At 39.9% G+C, this 20,126-nt stretch overlaps 1 protein-coding gene across 16 annotated transcripts in view; it reads left to right on the top strand.

Annotated features, from left to right (window-relative positions):
* SOX5 (SRY-box transcription factor 5) overlaps nt 1-20,126 on the top strand; it is a 607,791-nt gene that overhangs the window by 45,320 nt on the left and 542,345 nt on the right. For 11 of the 16 annotated variants that reach the window (XM_085570337.1, XM_085570320.1, XM_085570318.1 and 8 more), the window contains exon 1: nt 1-20,126. This exon is cut by the window's left edge; it is cut by the window's right edge. The exons of 3 other annotated variants lie outside the window; for them this stretch is intronic. The gene's annotated coding sequence lies outside the window, so the exon portion shown is untranslated. 2 more of the 16 variants (XM_085570334.1, XM_085570333.1) reach the window with 1 other exon arrangement.

The raw sequence follows: 20,126 nt of genomic DNA, 5'->3' as shown, positions 1-20,126 counted from the left end.
TTTGTTTTTTTTTAATAAGTGGCAGAAATGTAAATAAGTAACATGACAGTAGTAAATACTTGGTAGTGACTCAAATGTCATTGTCTGCAGTGTAAGCCTGGTGTCAAACCAGGCAACACTAACGTGGTAAGCAGTGAGGGCTCCAGCAAGACACAAAGGTATAGCAGCAGCTGCACAGCCTTCCAAGTGACCTTTCAGTCAGTGTAGGAGAGTGTCATCACAGAGAGTGTGCCTCACTTTAACTAGAGACACGGTAGAAAATCCAGACTGTCAAAATTAACTGTTGCTCTACCGTGGAATCTTGTTACATTTTGGGTGTAAGCAGTCATTGCCCAAACAGAATTAACATGCTAGTTGAGAAAACGTTTCAAATTCCTCTGAAACTGAAACAACTTTTTTTTTTCCCCAGATTTCTTTGCAAATTCATTCTCCTGTTCATCTGATTCTCTTTAGCATGTTAATTATTAAGTTGTGCAGTCTCTTTTCATTGATGGATTCTTTAAGCTTTTATTCTTTCCATTTGCTTGATAATCTACACTGAGAAATTGTCTGGTGTGGCTCTTCAGTGCTGTGAGGCAAAAACCCATCACTGCCAATGTTGCAGGAAATATTAAATGTTTAAACACACACAGAAAAGGGGCTGCTCTCACCCAGGTAAAAAGGAGTCAAACATCAGCTGGTGCTGTGAGCTTCCAGCTGCTTTGCATGGAAAAATATCTTCCCCCTCTCAAACTTTATTAACAGTTGTGCAGCTTCATCAGTGGGAGTGATGGTAGGAGGAGGCCAAGTGTAAACAAGGCACAGGTGGCTGTGTGTGAGGACTTGCGAGGGCATCTGGACCTGTTCTGAACAAAATTTATACAGATAAAATCATCATATATGGGGTTGCATCTATCTATGAGCAATTGCATCACTTCTACCACTGGAGGAACAGAAATCCTTTTAATAATAGTGGGAAATTATAATGGAAATGTGTTAGAGCTGTGTGAGGGAACAGTGATTTCCCAAATTCTCCATGTGTTTCTGTAGACCATGCCTTGCCTCAATTTCCCAGCTGATGAGATCAGAATATTCCTTATAGAGTAACAGGCTGGGGCACACAGGTAGTTAATATTTTTTAACTTGAAATGTCCTAAAGTAATAAAAGTAGTTAGGATTGTAACTATTTTCCCTATTTAGCACCAAGTTGAAACATTGAGAGTTTAAAGCTCACTCAACCAAGCAGTCCCCAGCCCCAGTTTGACTGCAGAGGAAATCTATTACTAATTTCCTGCCTTTACTTAAAATAAAGAACACCCTCTGCCCAGGTCTGTGTCTAAGCAGACACATCATCACTGCTTTTTTTGGTGATAATAATAAAAGTGACAGAAGGGGATTCCCCTGAATGTTTCATACTTTTCTGCTGTGTGGCTCCAGCAGTCCCAGAATAGCTGTGCAGGGTCTGGGCTGAAATGCTGGTCTCACATGTTCCTCTGGCTTCCTCTTACTGGAAACATCGTTTTGAGAAATGACTGGAGGGGCATAGCAGGAGCAGACTGCTGCCTGAAATGCAGAAATAGATGTCATTAAGGAACAGAAAAGACAGTGCCTCTTCTCAAACAAGAGCTAGAGGGGAAGGCACTGGAATGGCCCAGGTACAAATACAGCCCAAATAAAAGCCCTGGGCCCGATGTCAGCTTTTGCAGTTCCCTAAAGCTGGTTGTTGAGCTGCTAGAAGTTTTCAGTGGAGGTTACACCTCAGAGAAATGCATTACTGATGCTGGAGATCAGGAACAGGACTTCTAGTAGTTCTCCCTTTAACATGGGGCCCTTCTAAGAAACTGCAGGCAGAAATAAATATGCTGGTTCCACTTTCTGGTGTAAGTGGAAAACCTTTAAAATGTGTTCCAAACCTTCAGTATGCTCCAAAAGGGTGTTATTTCTATGTTGTCATGTTAATATCCAGACAACAGGCCACCACTTAATTCTAAGAAGCAGGGTGTATTAGTTATCGTGCTGACAACTCCAACATCATTTTCTAAAGATTGAAATTAAAAAATAGAGTCATAGCCAGCATAAATCATACTAATTCCAGAGATATGAGAGAAGCTCCAGAGCTATTCAGTAAGTGCACATCGTATGTGCTATGGTTTGTTTGAAGAGGTGTGATGTGGTGATTCTAGACTTGACATCTACAAGCCACAGCAGTATTTAGTACTGCTTGCAAGGGAGAGAAAATTCAAAGGTGCTGTGCTTAGATGATTCACACTCAGAAAGGATCATAGGCAGTGCCATGCCTTACATATGAATGCATATGTATTTGCCCTGCAGATCTTGTTTGTCCCTGTGTGAGTGAAAAGAGGTTACCATCCAAATAAATAAATACAGAAGTCAGGAAGATTTGTAGGTCTTAGTATGTTGAGTGGGGAAATGAGATGGCTGTCATTTTGCAAAGCTTTTAATATTGCCTGCAATGACTGGTGCATGAAAGCAAGCAGGATCTGACGGAGCTGTTGTCAGCAATTCCAGAGTTGAGGCTTTGGCTGCATCTGAAATCCAGCCTTTCCTACTCGGAAGAATACACCCATGCATGCACAGAGATGTGTTCATATATAAGGCATGGCACTGCCCATGATCCTTTCTGAATGTGAGCCATCTAAGCACAGCACCTTCCCTTTGGATTTCCTCTCTCCTGCAGAAGCACCACTGAAATGACAAATGAGTGCCATACTTTTTGTTGGGGAGCCTCTTTCTAGGGAGGAACACTTTCCTGGGTAGAATCAGGCCTCGTTGCCTTTCCATGAGGGCTGACTCAATCTCTGGTATTGATGCCATGGTTGAATTCTGCCCTTCAGCTGTACAGACACAGCTGCCGCTGACTTGAAGGGCAGAACATGGACCAGGATTTTTAGGTTTATGTAAATGCTCTTAGAGGCTAAACAGAGGTCATGTAGAGTTGTTAGCATAGAGCCATGTGTGGTAAAGTAGGCCAAGTTTTATTTTTCTCAGCCTCATTGCTTTTAAAGGATTATATGTTTTTTTAGAGATGAGATTTTTTAATTGCATCTCATGTGTTAATTTCTTGTTAAGAGCTGTGCTGCAACAGCACTGTGTGCTGTTGATCAGCTCCTGGATTCCCCTCTAGAAGTGGCTGCATTTCAGGGATGAGCTACTGTGAGGTTTGTGCTACCTGGAACATGAATACGTAATTTTAATCTATATTTTCATTTGGCTAAATCTCACATCTTTCAAACCTAAGAACTTTTAGATAGATCAGGAGAAAGAGTAGTACTTAAAATCTCACTGTTTTGAGAGAGAAATGTTTCTATATAACCAGAACTGCATTAAAGAGACAATGCTTATGCCATAGTGTGTCGTTAAAATATTTCCACTTTTTTCTTACACTGAAAGTATGGAAACAAAGTTAACATTCTCACTAGAATTTGACTTTACGTGCTGCAAAATGCTGCTCCTCTATTATGTGCTCAGGTTGTTTTGAGAGAGTTTGAGATCTGTAGAAGAATCTTTCCTGAGACCTTTGAGGTGCTGCTGAAGTGCTTTAAGAATGACTTTTCAGTTTGCCTATTTAAGAGCTCTGGATCACTGTGATTAAGCCCATTTTAATAAATCTTTAAAATGCAAATCAGCTTCTGAATTTTTTTAACATCTCGTGGAAGAATGTGCAAGAAACCTGTGTGTATATAGTATATACATGTGGGAGCATATAAATATTTGTGTGTATGTGTATACACAGAGTGATGGAGACATGTATTATTTTGGTATTTGCTGTATTTCTGGTGTTATTCAGCAGGAGGCAGAGATTCTGCAACTCTATTGAAGCTAATTTTGCTGCCTGAAGGTGTGGTCTAAGGCTATGAATCTTCTCACATGTTCATGTTTAAGTCGTTTTAAACCATATGAAAAATATCTGAAGTGCCAAAATGTTTAGGCATTCTAATCCAAATGATATGAGTAAGAGGGATAAGCATTTTTTTTCATGTAAGGAAAGATTAAAGAAGAAAAAAACAACCCAGAATTAAATCTGTTATACTTCACAATAAATAGTTTTCCTTCCAAAGTATCTGCTGAAGCCACCTGTGATGCATGCCCAGCCACCTAGAAGGCACTCCAAAAATGTATTCCTGACAAAAAGCATTTCCATGACTATTTGTTAAATTACTTGTTTTCTTCTTCTTTTTTTTTTTTTCCTGCCTCTTTTCCTTCAGAAAAATATTGCTTACAGGAGAAATTCTGTTTTCAGATTGTTTTTTTTCATTTGGCTGAGTGATGAGAGAAAAAGTTCCATAGTGGATTTGACTTGCTGGGAGCTGTATCTGCAGAAGAGCAGGAAGCCAATTAGGGTATATGTTTGAGTAATTCAGACTGCTGAAGAGAGCTGTGAAGTGGAAAGGACATTGTGTGAACAAAAGTGGCTGCAGTGCTGCATTTTACAACAGTATCAGTAGAGGGGAGCTACTGGAGGGGAATCTGGTTGGTGTCATGCTAGAGATTATGAACACTAAAAGTAAAGATTAATTGATAGGAATTAAACTTATTTTAAGCTGTGGAGTTTGGGTTTGATTCAGCTCTATGCTATCTGAATCCAGCTGTCAGGAATGGCTTGTGTTTTCCCTTTTCTTTTTTGAACTTTTGTGAGGTTTTGATTGGACACTTCTTCACAGTGCAAGAACGCATCTTCATCTTCAGTCTTGCTTTTGAAATATTACTTCCAAAACCAAACCAAAACAAACCCCTGAACTGCTCACTAAGCAATAGTTTTGAGCTGAAATATAATGCCAGTAAATGATTTACAGTGAAATTCCTTTTTCCATGGCTTGCTTATCTGGCTGTCTTGGTTTGCAAATGAAACCTGCTGCTTCTGTTGCTGATCCTGCCACTGTTGTCATGAGAGAGTTTGGTATGTGCACTTGAAGCTCACTGCTGCTTTCCTTTTGTCCTATGCCAAAAACTCATGTTCTGTGGAAAATACAGCCTGAATGGTGGAACTGAAGGAAACGTGTTTATGACAGCAAATATCACCAGCAGGATAATGTAAACTTCCCCCAACACAAGTGGCAATGCAGTGCTGCAGGATGTGTATTAGGGAGATAACAGGAGCTATGGAAAGGTCCCCTTTGGCTGGATGTGATATAACTTTGTGGATTACACATTCCAGCAGTGATGGCTTGGCCTTTTTTAAACACCTGTACAGTGTTAAACTCCTCTGTAAAGCCCTAACTAGTGACAGGGCATGGCTTGGCTTTGTGCCACGGGTATTTTCTGGTTCTTACCAAGTTCAGAGCACAGGATATACGAGCTGCATAGGTGGGACATGTCCTTCCTTCACTTGTCTCTCCACACCAACAATTTACAGATTATTGATGGTCGTGGCTCAGTAAGTACCCAGCTGAAGTGCTGAGATGAAAACAGGGTTTTCTCATGACAGAAATTGAGATGTAAATAGGGTTTTCTCATGACAGAAATAACTGTGCTAACTTGGTTTTATTCCACTTTCTGAAACTGTACCATGATTGGTGTGTCACCCAGATGGATTTATTCAAGCACAGTATGAAAATGGCCATTTACAGAAATAGGCACAGTCTCTCCAGTGTTGATGTAAAACCTGACAGAGATGACACTGTAGTGGATATAACTTAATGAAATCGCATTTACTGTTCTGCATTCAATAAAATCCTCTTTATTTGTTTAGATATTGGAATGAAAACATGATTTACTGCCTTTGGGGTTTGAATAAACACCAAACCCAAAGGTTTTCCAATGGAAAACATTAAATATGAAAAATTCAGTGATACCCTATAGAACTTTCAAATTCCAGTATACAGAATTTCTGCAAAGTTCCAAACATATGTTATGCCTTTTTTTAAAAGTAACTGTGGAGTGTTTCTCCTGCTATGGGAAGAATTCTTTTAAAATGTTTTATCTACAAAAAAATCATGCTTTACAGTATACATTGTTGTCTATTGATTGCCTGTAGTTTGTTTTATTCCTCCTTGTGTTATATTCCCAATTATTGCCATACTCATTGGTAAGGTAAATGATGCAATTGATTTTAAACCAAAATCATAATACAGAATTACAGTAAGGTGTACTACTTACTTGAGACTTCAATTCTTAATTCTTCAAATAAGTTTGTATTTCACATTTTTAATGTTCAGTTTTGCCATGCTTTTTTCCCCCAGAACTTAATTTTTAGGTTTGCTAGTTATGATGGACTATTTTAGTGTTTTACTTCCAAGAAGTATGATAGTTAAGAAAGGCAGTCAGGTATTTGGAGGCAAATTGTTTCTGTCTTTTGTTGTGCTGCGTAAAATTGGTGCTGAAAGCCTTTTTACAAGTGCAGCTGATAGTAGTGGTTAGTTAGGGTTTAACATGTGACTTTAAAGCATAATTGTCCCTCAGAATATCTCCTAGAAGAGAGAAGTGTGAACACAGACATGCACATAGAAGAGAGAATGTGAAAGGTTGTGAGCTTATTCTGTATTTATTTTATGGACTTCAGTTCTGTTTGCTAAAATTGCCCTTTTAGGCAAGTCTTTTTTTTTTCATCATGTGACTTAGGCAGGAAATCAAATTAAAAAGTTGGTAGGTTCTAGATTCAAAAGGCAAAGAGATACTTTGGAAATTAAGAACCACAGAATACCCTAAGGTGGAAGGGCCCCACAAGGATCATGGAGGAGCTGCAGTTGTAATTTTAGCCAAATTATTTTTTCCTTTTGTACAAAAAATGGTGAAAGATTCTCCTGATAATGGTGCTGTAGTAATTTCTGCCTTTAACATTTGGTGGATAACCTGCTGGTACACAGATGTGGTCTGTGTTTGGAATTGTCACTTGGGCCACAGTGAGATGATAAACCAGCTGCATGTGTGTGTCACTCTCCAGTATCATTTCTGACCTGGTGCTGGTGGTAGGTTAATGCCAAAATCCACCTTGTTTTCTAATTTACTTTCCTTTTAATTTCTTAAAGGGTTTTTTTTTCTGATTTCCCACAGGGTATTTCTTGAAGGGGTATTTTAGCAGCCTTGGTTTGTGCTTGGAAAGCTGCTCCATCTTTCTGCGTGCCCTTTCTTGGGCAACAGCACCATTGGTCTTTTATGACTCTGTGGGGTTTTAATGTTTGAAAAGCAACGATGTGGCCTTGTCTAAATCAAATTAGCCCAGCTGTAGTCAGTTCTGGCTGCTGATCTGAAAGCTGAAGTCGTTTAGTACGAGATCCCCAGCCAGCAGTACAAAATGTTGTGCTCTTTCCGTAGTAATGCAATTCCCCTACAGTATATCCGGATGATTGTTTTTGATAGGGAATATGTCTGATGTTCAGAGGTATATTAACAAAATATTTGAAGGCCAGGGAGATTGCTCTTGTGATGAAACTCTTCTCTGATGTAGTTATCATTAAAGCTGGCTGGAAGTGTTTGGTTTAAAACTGGATTTGGAAAACTGTGTTCTGAGAAATGTATGTATGGTAATTTTTACTTCACAGTTTCAGCTGAAACCAGAATAATCTTTGTATGTGAATGTGCTTTGTAGAAGCAGATCTGTGTGTCCAGTGATTTGGCTCTTCTGTGCATCCCAGAGTCACTTATTCCTGTAGTCCCAGCAAGGAGAGGGGCTAACAATGCTTGAGGAGATGTAATCTATGCTGTCAGATTCTCACTGCTGTATCTAAATTTCTTACAGCAATATGTTCATAACATGGCTAACGTGTGGCAGTCTTCTCTCTGTTTAATCTTTGTTACATGCAAATTCTCAAACTGGGCTTCGTTTGTTTTAGATGTACAAATTGTGGTGTGAGGCATTAGGAAAAGCAAGGAGAAGTTCATCCATCAGATGCAATGGGAAATTGAGGTTTTTCACAGACCCTTATTCCAGCAAGAGCTGCTGCCATGTCTTTGACCAGGTCCTGCAAAAACTCAGTGTCCTGCTGGACCATTAGCACAATGGCACAAAAGTCTGCTCTGCCTAAGCAGAGCAATTTACTGTGATTTTGGAACTTGCAGTGATAGTTTGAATATGCTGAAAACTTGCAGTCCGTGTAGTGTCCTCAAAATAAAGACCTTACTCTAATCTCTGAAATAGTGAGGAAGAGAGTCAGAATGTGCTGCCAAGAAGGATGCTGGAGGTTGCTGCAACAGAGGGTTTGTTAGTAACGTGAGTGTGGAGATTTCACACACTTCAAGTGCAGGCAGGCATTTTTGAACGGTGTTCTTCTTTGCTTGCATCCTAAAACCTACCAGAGTGGGGTTATTTTGGCAGGGGGTGTGTGAATTTTATTAGTGGGGAGAAAGGTGAGTGGGCTTTTTTACATAAATAGTTTTTAATGTTTTTTAAAACATTACTCTGTAATTGGATGTGGCACTGGATGCCAAGGTTTAGTTGAGCTGTTAGGGCATGGGTTGGACTTGATCTTTAAAATCTCTTCCAACCTAGTCATTCTGTGAATTCTGTGTATGTTATAACACTTTAAAAGCACCTTTGATTTCAGGTTTGAAAGGCAATGACTATAATTCATCTAGTAGAAACAACCAACATTGAGGGAGAAAAGGAAAAACCGAAATCTTCACTGCAACTCCCGGCTGCAGTGTAGGCTCACTGAAGTTTGCTAGAACACTGAGTTGTGTGCCAGCACTTCCCCTGTGTGTTCCTTACGAAGACTTTCCAGACCTGGATGGCCTTTCTGTGTGTCCCTGAGGCTGGCACACAGCAGTCCAGTGCTGTCTGGCACCTCTTCTGCTGCCAGGGTTATAGGTGCAGGAACAGAGGTTGGTGTGCCTTTTCCATGCTTCTTTCCTTGCTTTCCTACAATATTTTCCTGTCCTGTCAGAGTCTGTACAGACATCCTAAGCAGGATGATCATCTGGCTATTTGATGGAATTGGGTACCACTGATGCAGACCCAGCCCTGCCAACAAGGGAATTCCTTGCTGGCAGGTGCTCAGGAGACAGTGACACTAGAGAAAATAAGGAATAAGAGAAACAGCATGGGAAAATAAATATTTCCTTGTGGAAGGCACTATGGCCATGCTTTTCCAGCTTTGAAAGCCATTCCTACTCTTGCTCTTGCTGTCTCCCTGCTGTCAATCCAGAGCGTCTCAAACTTCATTTGTGCTCATTTCACACAGAGTTTGCTTATCAGTCTGAAAGGCGACTGTCTGATCTTTCTTTTTGCGTGCTTTCACTTTTAAGATCTTCCCTTTCTTATGTAAAAAAGGCAATTAGAGTCGTATCTGTTTATTTTAAACAAAATGGCTGTTAATTAGCGTGATCAAAAACCCTGCCATTGTAGACTATGGGCTTCACTTTGTAGTTGCACTAAATTGCGTACAGTTTGGTGCCAGCTGACATGATAGCAACACAAAGTCTGCCTTTTTTTAACTTAATGAACAAACAGATTTATGAGGCTTTGTTATCTCCTGGTTTAGATCTATAGGTTTGGAATGCATTATTTAGAGTTCTTGTTTCTTAATGACTAATGTCATGTTGTTACTTATTAAGAGTGCTTTAACTTGCTGGAGAAGTTTGCCTCGCTTTTGTATCCCGTTGTTTCCATTTTTTTTTTTTTTTGATGGCTTAATTAAACAGTACATCTGTGGTACACAAAACAAATTGAGATGCACTTCTCTAGTTGCATTCAGATGATTCAGAACTAACTCCATAGTGCTTTGAGAGCACTGGGTTTTCTGTCATCCCTTCAAAGCAGAATAAGGGCAGGTTCTCAGCTTTTACCTTGTCACTATCGCTGCCTGATATTTATAGTAATATCTGGAAAAAGATGCCTACAACAATCCATCAGTGTAGCCTGCTTTGGTTTGGAAAGAAAAAAGTTAAGAATATTGGTGATAAAGCTGTGATAGGTGATAGCATGATTCCCATCTGTAGACTTGTCATCTTCACTGAATGGCAGTGTGTGCTTCTAAATGAAAAAACATATTAGAAAAACCAAAAGATATTTCAACTAATAAGTTAGCATTCTGTGAGCTTTCTTTTTTATTCAAGTGACTTATTACTTTTGCAGGGAAGGTGCTCATTTCAGAAAGTCAGAAAGGTCTGGTTTTTGTATTTGGTTTGGCAACTTCTAATGGCTGTAGAAACAGCTACGGAAACTAGAATACAGAAAATGTAGAACTGGAATTAATCAGAAGATCCTCTATTCTTGTCAACACTGGGGAGCTTCAGTATAGTTTCCATAATTTTTTCCCAGAAATGCATGTATCCCCATCGCTGAAGTTTCCCTGCATCCTTAGATAACCATTTTAATGTTAAATTCTTCTGTATGCTGATACAAGGCCTAATTGACCCAATATTTCCAGGAATAGCTGATTATTCAGGTATGTCATTATTTCTCTGCTGTTTTATCTGTTAGTCATTATTGAAGGATTCAAGAGAAATCTTTATTTGCATAGAGAAAATCAAAATTAAAGTCAAGTCATAAGCAAAGTCAGTGAGCTGGCATAAATTTGATTAAAAGGTGTGATCAGACCATTTAATGGGTTTTACTGTCATTTAAAACTTGGCATTGAGCATAACTCTTGGCTATAATTCTCCAAGTACATCTTTAATTTAAAGACATAACAAAATGAATACTTATTCCTGTGGTTATATTTCAGTGTTAAACCATACACAAGTTCACATTAAAATATTGAAGGAAATGTTACTTGCTATTATGGAAGATTAGGGTAATAGTAATATTATACTTCCTCCAACAGGGGAAAAAAACAAAACAGAAAAAATGAATATGAAAACAAATTGAAAGTACTGCAAATTTTAGTATTACTCTGATTGAATCACATTTTCTTAACTGTTGTAATTTCCAAATTAAAGTTAAATGAAATACAATTGGGTTTTCCAGTGGAGAACCATTTTTTTGAAAGTTTTTTGGTTTCATCTGTCACGACATCTTACTGAAATAAAGGGCTTTTTGATTTTAATACCATAAAATTAAAAACAGACATCAGGTGAAAGTAATTTTCAGATGGTAATTTGTCTTTGTATATCAAATAGTGTTTTTTAAGACTAATGTTTAAAATGGAAAACTTTCAACTTTATCAAGAGACCTTTTCTAGGCTTTTCAAATTGAAATATCATAAAAATGGCTTTATTTGTTTAAAACGGTTCATATAAAAAACACAGTAATTTACAGTGGAAGTAATTATTTGCAAGTTTTTTTTTAATCAAGATGGATTTTTTATTAGTGAATGAAAGAATAAGAAATGATATTTACAGTTAAACAAAATAATTCTGGAGAGAATGGGAGTTAAGCATTGTGGTCCGTTTCATTCTTAATTCAAGAACAAGGAATTGGTCAGTGGAAAAAAAAATCAAGGCAGCTATTTTGACAAAAATAGGATTATTAGGCACTACCTGCAAATAACTCGTGGATCTTCCCAATAAAACTACTCTGATTAAAAAAACAACAAATCAAGCTCTTAGATGAATTACTGAAGTTGTTTGAAGATAAATGAGATGTATTTTCTGACTTTTTCTTCTTTTTGCCTCAGAACACAAAATACTTACCCAGGAGATGGTTTATCAGGAGAAGTCTCTCATGGCAAGTTATTTTGTAGTTGTTCAATTCCAGGAATTTGTCACTGTGATAAAATGGTTGATATTAGCAGTTATTTTTCATCTTGACTAACTAAAATATTCAATGATTACAAATTATATAGGGTTAAAAACATTTATGCAAGTGCTATTTTTCATGCGCTGGTTAATTTACATATATTTTACGTTTAATTAACATATATAATATTTTGTCTGTAGATGTAATAGAAATGGGGCTTTGATCCATCCGAGTCCTTCAGCAGATGCTTAACCTTAAACACATAAATAATCCCATTGTTTTCAGTGTCTTTAATCTGTGCTTTTAAGTGCTTTGTTGGATTGTGGCCTAGTATAATTATATGTTTGCAATAACAGTTGCTTATTAAAAGCAGTTGTTAGATCTCAAAAATAATATAAAAGAAACAACATGAGAAAATATGTATCAAACAGTACTGAAAAAATACATAACTGTTTCAAAATCTCTATTTGCTTGTCATTGTCTATCACACTGAAGATTCTGCTTTTTGTGACCCTCCTTTCTTTTAAGAGGGCGTATTAGACCAAGGCATATTAGGGAAGATAGCACAGAAATTTGTGTAGAAATACAGAAATTTTTTAAAAAGTTATAATTTAAAGTTACCATTTTTAGAAAGTTGTATTTGTTATTAACACTGAATTCTGTAATAAAGGTGAGATTTTTTTGAAATAATAATCTTTCATGTAATTCTAAAGCTCTGAGTAGATCATTCCTGAGCTGTTAGTCCCACAGGCCTCTGCTGCTTTCTTAATAAGAACAAGTAGGTGCAAGGAGTGTTGGTAAAACAGGAGTAGGGGTCTCTTCCCAGCATTTAATCTCTTTCTGTATTCAGAGTTTTTCACTCTTCCTTGCTCTTTTCCCCCTGGGTCTGTTCTGTAATGTTCTATTCTGTGTCAGAGCCTATCCATTTGCTTTAACCCAAAGCAAAGATTAAGGACCTAGCACTGGATTTTACAGTGGTCATTGTACTCTGGTCAGATTTCTCCTGATAAACCATCTCCTGAGTAAGCACTTCATGTTTTGAGGCAAAAAGGAGAAAATGGACTGAAAACAGATCTCATTTACCTTCAAACATCATGTAATTCATCTAAGAGCTTGATTTGTTGTGTTTTCTTTTTTTATCAGTAGTTTTATTAGGAAGATCCACGAGTTATTTGCAGGTAGTGCCTAATAGTCCTATTTTATCAAAATATCTTCCTTGGTTTTTTTCCATTGAACAATTCCTTGTTCTTGAATTAAGGAAGAAATGGACCACAATGCTTAACTCCCATTCTCTCAAAATTATTTTTTAACTCCATATACCCTTTCTTATTCTTTCATTCACTAATAAAAAAATCCATCTTGACTAAAAAAAATCTTGCAAATAATTACTTCCACTGTAAACTACTGTGTCATTTATATTGACCATTAACTCTAGTATTTTAATCTGGTAAAATGTTTTGATGAGACCTGAGTGATGGTGTTCACCTGACTGCCATCCCAGCTGCATCTTGCAGGCACCTGCTAGGAGAGTAAGTAGGTTTCTGGATTAAAAACCCTCTAAAATTTGGTGTTGACAATTTCTACTGATAAGTTTGGGAAACCATTCATGTGGGTAAAACACTGGTCTCAGCACCAAGTGCTTGTGTCTGTAGCTTTGCCCTTGTATCTCCGCTCTCCATACATTCATTTACTCCTTTTCTGATCTACCTGGTCTTCTGAAGTATTTTTTCAGTTTTTCTACAGAAGCTCAAGAAAAAACACAATAGTGGTAATATAAAGGCAATTTTCCTTGGTAATTTGTATCTGAGTCAGAGCTTACGTAGATTTTACAGCAAATTGTCACTTCTACTCTTCCAGCATAACCATCTTGCCTGGTCTGCCAGCCAAATTTTTTGAGTGCATTTACAACTCATGTGAGCACAATCATCCAGCAGTGCTCAAAGGGTAAAAGAAATTTGAAATTACTTGTAAATATCACTGTTGTGTGATAAAAAGGAGGCCTTGGCTGATCTAAATTAGAATATGCAGCAATAGTGAGTAAATATAATACCAGGATGAATTTGGAGTAAATTTATTTCCTTATGTATGAGCATGGTGGGGCATGTGGATACTCTGTGTTGTTCCCTTGCAGAGGAGTGTATGGGATTTCATGAACACGGCATGGGATACCTCACAAAGACATCCTAAGTCCATGGCCTGGGCTGAAGATGGATGATTTAGCTTTATTCCAAGGAGCTGGAAGTCCAAGTGAGCTGTTTGTTGTTAGAGATATTTATCTGGCTGGATCCACGTACCCATTTCAGAAGAAGCCCCTGTCTGAAAACCAAGGCTGCTGTCTGGCCATGTGCTGTGGTGTTAGGAGGGTGGGGCTCCTCTCTGGAGAGCTGTCATCTCAGGTGCTGCAAGGCAATACAGGATTTGTAGGCAGGTGAACAGAACTGCCTGTAGCACAGGTGAAATAGCACTGTTTGTAAAAGCTGAAAAAGCCAGCAGAGCATGACAAGAAAACCAGAATCCTTTTCTGGTTCAAGTGTCGGGGAAGTCTCGTCCCCCACCCACTCAGGAAGTAACAATCTCCCCCCAGAAATGAGTTCATTAGTGTGCATTGCTGTTCATGCAGGAAGGTGTGTGCTGTCCTGGGGCTGGCTGTGTTTGAGGAGGAGGTGTCACCTCGGATCACATTCCCGTGCTCCCGGCCCTGCTGGCCCGGGGCACGGCGTCTCCGCAGCTCTCCCGTGATGCGCAGTGACTGCAGCAGCACAGCGGAGTCAGAGCCTCACTGTCTGCAAGGAGATGATGATGGGTGCCTCCTCCTGCAGCTCACATAAATGACAAGTTTGGGGAAGGTCACAGCTCAGTGTGAAAGTCCTCCACACCTTGCAAGGAAAAGAAAAATCCCATACCCTGCGTAGTGCCTTTCCTGCTCCTCATCTCTTTGCTTACACAGGTGGAAATGTTGAAATGAAATAGCAGAGCGAGCTGCGACTGTTGTTTTGATGTGGTTCCTAAATTGCCCTTCGTTGTCAGAAGCTGTTAGGCTGAGGAGTGAAATGTACTCCTTGAGTGGCAGCAGGAATTGGTAATTACCTTTAATTCTCCACAGGAGCACAGAGAGGTGTGGGGTTTGCCTATATGTCAGTCAGAGCTGATGCACAGAGAGCAGGGCTGAGGGCTGCCCGTGATGCTGGAGCGTGGAGGGGGTGCAATGGGCTGATGTCCCTTTTCCAGCAGCCTTTGTGCCCACAGAGTGCTGTGGGCAGCTCTGGAGCAACTGCCCCAGCCCCTTGCCTTGGAGCTGGGCTGAGAAAGGGCAGAAAGGTGGGAGCATCCCTGATGCTGACTTTTTTCACCAACCCTTCACCACCCCAGGGCCTCTGAGAAAGCAGAAGGGGGAGGGAGGTGTGTGCTGGAGCTGGCTGAGATGGGGGAAGCCATGGGCACTGTGCAGTAGGAACTGCTCCCAACCACGATGAAATGCGTTTGCAATGACACAAGGAGGTTTTCAGTCATCAGCTCCCCACTGGAAGCAAGACTGAAAAATGTAGCGCACCATGCCCTAATCCACTTAATATGGTCTCTGTCCAGAGCTCCCCACTTGCTGTCTTGCAGTACAGCTGCTGGGTTTCTCCATGTCCAAGCATAAGAAGATGATTTCAAGTGCACTGCTGTGCCCTGTACTTGCTGGCAGAACTTCTTTTCTGCTACGTGAGCTCGAAGATGTGCTTTGTTTTATTGTCTCCCTTTATTTTGAAAGGTACAAAGTACAGTGACAGAAACTATCATATTCAATTGGACATGCTTTCTACAGATTTGTTAAGGATTTACTCTATACTTTTGTAGCATTTAGTTGCCATGGCAATGACCTCGGTGCAAGAGGGAACAGCCTTTAGGTTGGACCTCAGATTTTCTTTTCATTTCCATTTAATTTGATTTGACTGTGAAATGTCACTTCCATTGCATTGATTAAACTTCATTGTGGCCACCAGCTCTGTTAGGAAGGTTAAAGGGCAGTCCAGTGGCTGTCATTTTTCTCCCCCCATTGTATTTTGATACCACTATAGGTTTGTTTTGGTTTGTTTTTTGTCAGATGAAGACTAAGGTTTTACCCCATGGTGTTCCACAGTAAAAGCAAAACTAATGCAGCAACAGTTTGAGGTGGTGCTAACCTACAGCTTCCTCAGACAGTTTTACAGCACTTTAAAAAATAGGAATTTGTCTGTCTTTTTTTTTCCTGACAAATGCTCCCCCCACCCTCCCAGATAAATTTTATTTATTCAATTATCCAACACTAGCCACCATATTGGAAGGAGGACAGCCACCTCCTTTTCAAAATCTCTGTTTTTGCTAGGGTGTGTAAGTGCCTGCCAGCTTCCATGAGGCAGGAAGTCATTGGAGATGTGTGTGGAGTGCCATTTTGCCCAGGCTATTTCTAGTGAGTTTGGTATTTGCAGATTTTATGCAACAGGTGTAAAACAGAGAATGGTGGCATGTTGGGATGGGAGGCTCCAAGGAGAACCAGGCAGAAGCAAGGATTGCTTTAAGCAGCTTTATTAATGGCACACAAATTAAAATTGTACTGGGGTATTCTTCATTCCTAGTTAAAAGCATTCAACCTTTGTAAGCAATATAGCCCATCTGCAGAATGCAAAAGTGCAAAAAATTGTGCTGCCTTTGTAAAGACTTGCCCCTCTTGCTGCCCTAAGACCTCTGCTTTGTTCTGTGGGAGTTCTCAAGGACTTGGATAAATTAAGTCTGCTCATTTAGGTTTTGCAGAATCTCGGCTACCTCTTTTGTCTGCATCTCTGTATTAGCAGGCACAGAAGCCTTCCTGGCAAGCTGGCTTTTTGCTGTGAGCCAGGTTTTCTGCCACATGCTTCAACTAAACATCAGCTAAAATATCATCTTGAAATTTGCATATTGCATGATAACTGAAGTTAAGATTTCTGCTGCCTAGCTTGGTCAAAACTTAAGGTAAGTCTTACAGTTAACTTGTTTTGTTATTTGTTAAAGAGATCAAATGCTCGTTCTGAAAACTTTGTTTCTTCTTACTAGTCCTGCGAATAATTGTTTAAGTTTGTTTAGTTGCTTAGAATTTAAAAAGAAATGCATAAACCAGAAATATTAAAACAGCTTGGTCTGAAGGGAGGGTTGTAAGGAAGGCTCATTAAAACAGGCATGTGAGTACAAACTGGTGGGCTGGTGAGGAAGAGGCCTGGAAAAGTCAAGGGAGAAAAAATGTTTGACCAGGCACAGGGTAAACGATGCAAGGAGAAACTCAAACCCCAAAGTACTACATATGGCTTGAAAATCTTTGCAGCTGAAGGGCTGTTTTTCTTTTCTGACTGAACTGAGCTTCAAATTAAGGCTCTTTTTTGAAAGGAGGGCTGAATTGGTGTGAAGAAAACTGCAGTTCTGGAGCCTGTATATTGGCTGCAGGATGGAGAAATAAATCGTGCATAAATGAGAAAGAGGGGATGTATTGAACTTTTTTTTCTGATTTCTGCTCCCATCTCTGTGACACATCTCTGGTATCAGAGACATCATCCTGTGGTGCATGGTTAGGACCAGGCATGGAAAGGTATGTGGCTCAGTGGAGAGGGCTTGAGCTGGGAAAAGGTCTTCAGAGGGAAAATCCTTCCTGCTCTGTCCCTGTGTCACACAGGAGGTGTGTGACTTCAGCTGTCAGCACTGGAGCTCCCTGGCAGCCCAGGTGAGAGCCTGGCTGGGAGCTGTGGCTCTGTTATCAGCTGCTGCTGGGATGAAGGTCAGAGAGAGGACAAAATCTCCATGCTAGGTGCCCTTCCTGCAAGTATTGCCTCCTTTCCTGTTTACTTCCAAAAACTTACACGAATAACTGGTGGGAGAAAGAAGCAAAGGAGAGAGAGAGAGAGGAGGATGTAACTTCCTACATAAGCAGTAAGATGAAAAGGCCCTCCTAAAGCTGGAGTAACTCTGAGCAGCTCAGCTGGTGGCCTGTGGAATGGTGCTGTCTGACAGAGCTTTTCTGCTCTGGCCTTGCCTTGGGACCAGGGGGAAGTGGAAAAGCTGGATGTGAAATCCAGCAGCTGCTAAGTGTTTTTGCTTATCCATGCAAATTGTCACCATGCCTGTGGAGGGGGAGGAGGAGCTTGGCAGTGCTTGAGCTTGGACACTGGCCCATGGAGGTGCCCCAAAAATTAGGATGCTGCTCATGGCTTTGGATGTAGTCTGTCTTAGCCTGGATTTGTAAAAGAAAATGTTAGTTCTGAGATCTCTGTGTGCGTGTGTGTCTGTTTCCGACTAGGCATCACAACTTGCTGCTTTTCACTGCTTGGAAAGGACTCAGCTTTAGAGTGAGGTGGTCAGTTCCCCTTTGGAACAGAGGAATGGTAATATTCTGAGAATATAAATGCAGATGCTGTGGACTTCCACAGAAGAATTCTTCTGCAGTAATGTTTTAAAAACTACCAAATTCATAATTGTTTACAATCTAAGTTAGTGTTTGGAGATAAAGAAGCTGTGGGACCATTAAAAAACATCAGATTAGGAGAAAATATTTTACTTCTCTGTGCACTTTAGATTTTTTTATATGGATAATGGGGCTTGATTTCCCATGTAAAAACAATTAGAGGCCTTCAGAGTACATGATTGATGCCAGTGTTGCTAAATTTTGTTGTAATTTATGGGGAGGTTCTTTTTAGAAAAAGTGTTTTAAGACTGAATGTGGTGCTTGTTCTTCGTGGCAGTTGTGCCATGCAGTAGAAATCCCATTTTCCAAACTCCCAGCCACACCCTGTGATGGAGACGGAAGAACAGCAGACAGCTTTGTTCAGATGTCTCCTGTGTCATCCTCTCAGTTAAAAATGCTGTATTCAAAGCCTAAAGCAGGTGGAGAATGTTAAAAGCTGAATTCTGAAATCCATTCGATACTGTATCACAAATCTTTGCTCAAAAATGAGACAAAAATTGATTTTTGTTTGGTTTTTTTGTCCATACCTGGTTGCTCCTTCACTCATCAGCAGTGTGCCTGTGGCTCATGGTCTGAGCATGGGAGATGTCCTACCATGGAGGAGCTGCTGCATGTCCTTGTTGGACAGGCGTGGAGGGACACTCCACCCAGAGTAGGGCAATCCCCATCTCCCCCGGTGGCTGCTTAGGGCAGCCACAAAGTTCTATTGACACATCCCTTTCTGCCTCAACACACAACATTTTACTCCACACCCTCTGTGGAAGACGTTCTCTCACCCAGGTAACCACATTTGCCCTATTTAGGCAGGGAAGGGAGATGCTGTTTAATTCCTCTGCACAAAGTGAGCAGGATTCAGCAGCTCCAGCTCCAACACATTTTTTTTTTTTCCACTTCTCAGCAGGAGCTGAGTATTGGCATCTCTCCCACAGCATCATGCCTTGTTGTTTTCTCTCAAGCAAAAACAACAGAAAAGGAAGAAGCAGACAGATCTGAAAGAGGATCATTAGCTCCAAGGTCTGATGGGACCTCCTTGTAAACATTTGCAACTTGGTGTCACCCATGCCAAAGTCACGCTGCAGTTTTCAGGACCTTTTATAATCTCCAGCATATTGACCCTGTCTTTTCCTTCTTCTGTTTGCTGCGTAACACGAGCAGTCCGTAGTAGATTTTGGCTGTTTACCCCTGATTTTTAGAATGTAATAATCACATCGTGGCATTCATAGGTCATGTCACGGTATGCTGTTAATGCCTCTGTTGTTTATTAACCTTCTCAAAGCAATTGTATGGAGGCATAAAAAGAGAGGAGCCTTCCCTAGTTTTAAGCTGAATTACCAGTTTGAATGTCAGGCCAGGTTCACAAAAATTTCCAAAATAGGTGAGAGTTATAAATAAAACTGAATGTGTTACTGTTTAGGGGGGAAAGCTGTGGAAATCAGTTTTTTCTTCCAGCTCAGCCCCAGAATAGACACAGGCTGTTTTTCACTTTGAACTTTTAGATTCCAGCAGACCTCAAACTTAGCAAAAAGATCAGAAGAATTTTATGAACTCAAGAGAGAGTTTCATGCAGATATGAATCAGCACTGATATCTTGGCTACTGTCATCATGTGAGTATGCTGTCATTGCAGCAGATATGATAAATTTGGGAATCTTAAACTGAACACACTTGTCCAGTATGCCTGTGAGGCAAAGCAGGGAAGAGAATTTTCAAATGCCAGCAATAGTGTTTTTAGAGAAAAAATATTTTACCTGTGGTCTTAAAATTTTGTCTATAAACTCCATTCAGATTTTGAGATGCTGGAGGACTTACTGGGATTTTTGGGGCACAAAGCCAATATAAATATTAGAAATAAGAGGAAATCATAGAGCTGTTTTTTTATTGTTAATAGCATAATGCATCTTTTGTTGCATTTCCTCTCTGCAGGACTTTCCCTGCTGCAGTAGTGCCATTTACCCCTGTCTTCTTTTGTGGTTTTGAAGGGCCTGTTCTGCAGAGCTGCTTACAAACTGTACTGAAGGCTGAACATTCTTGCAGAGGATGAGAGTTTTGATCAAGTAAACTTAATTCTCAGTGACAAGAGAAAAATTAATTCAAGCATTTGGAGAGATGAGGTTTGGGGGAGTTT

This window comes from Lonchura striata, chromosome 1A (genome assembly GCF_050655825.1).
Source record: "Lonchura striata isolate lonStrDom1 chromosome 1A, ASM5065582v1, whole genome shotgun sequence".
In the NCBI taxonomy this organism is placed as follows: domain Eukaryota; kingdom Metazoa; phylum Chordata; class Aves; order Passeriformes; family Estrildidae; genus Lonchura; species Lonchura striata.
Note: the sequence above shows the minus strand (reverse complement) of the source record. Positions and strands in the feature narration are given on the sequence as shown.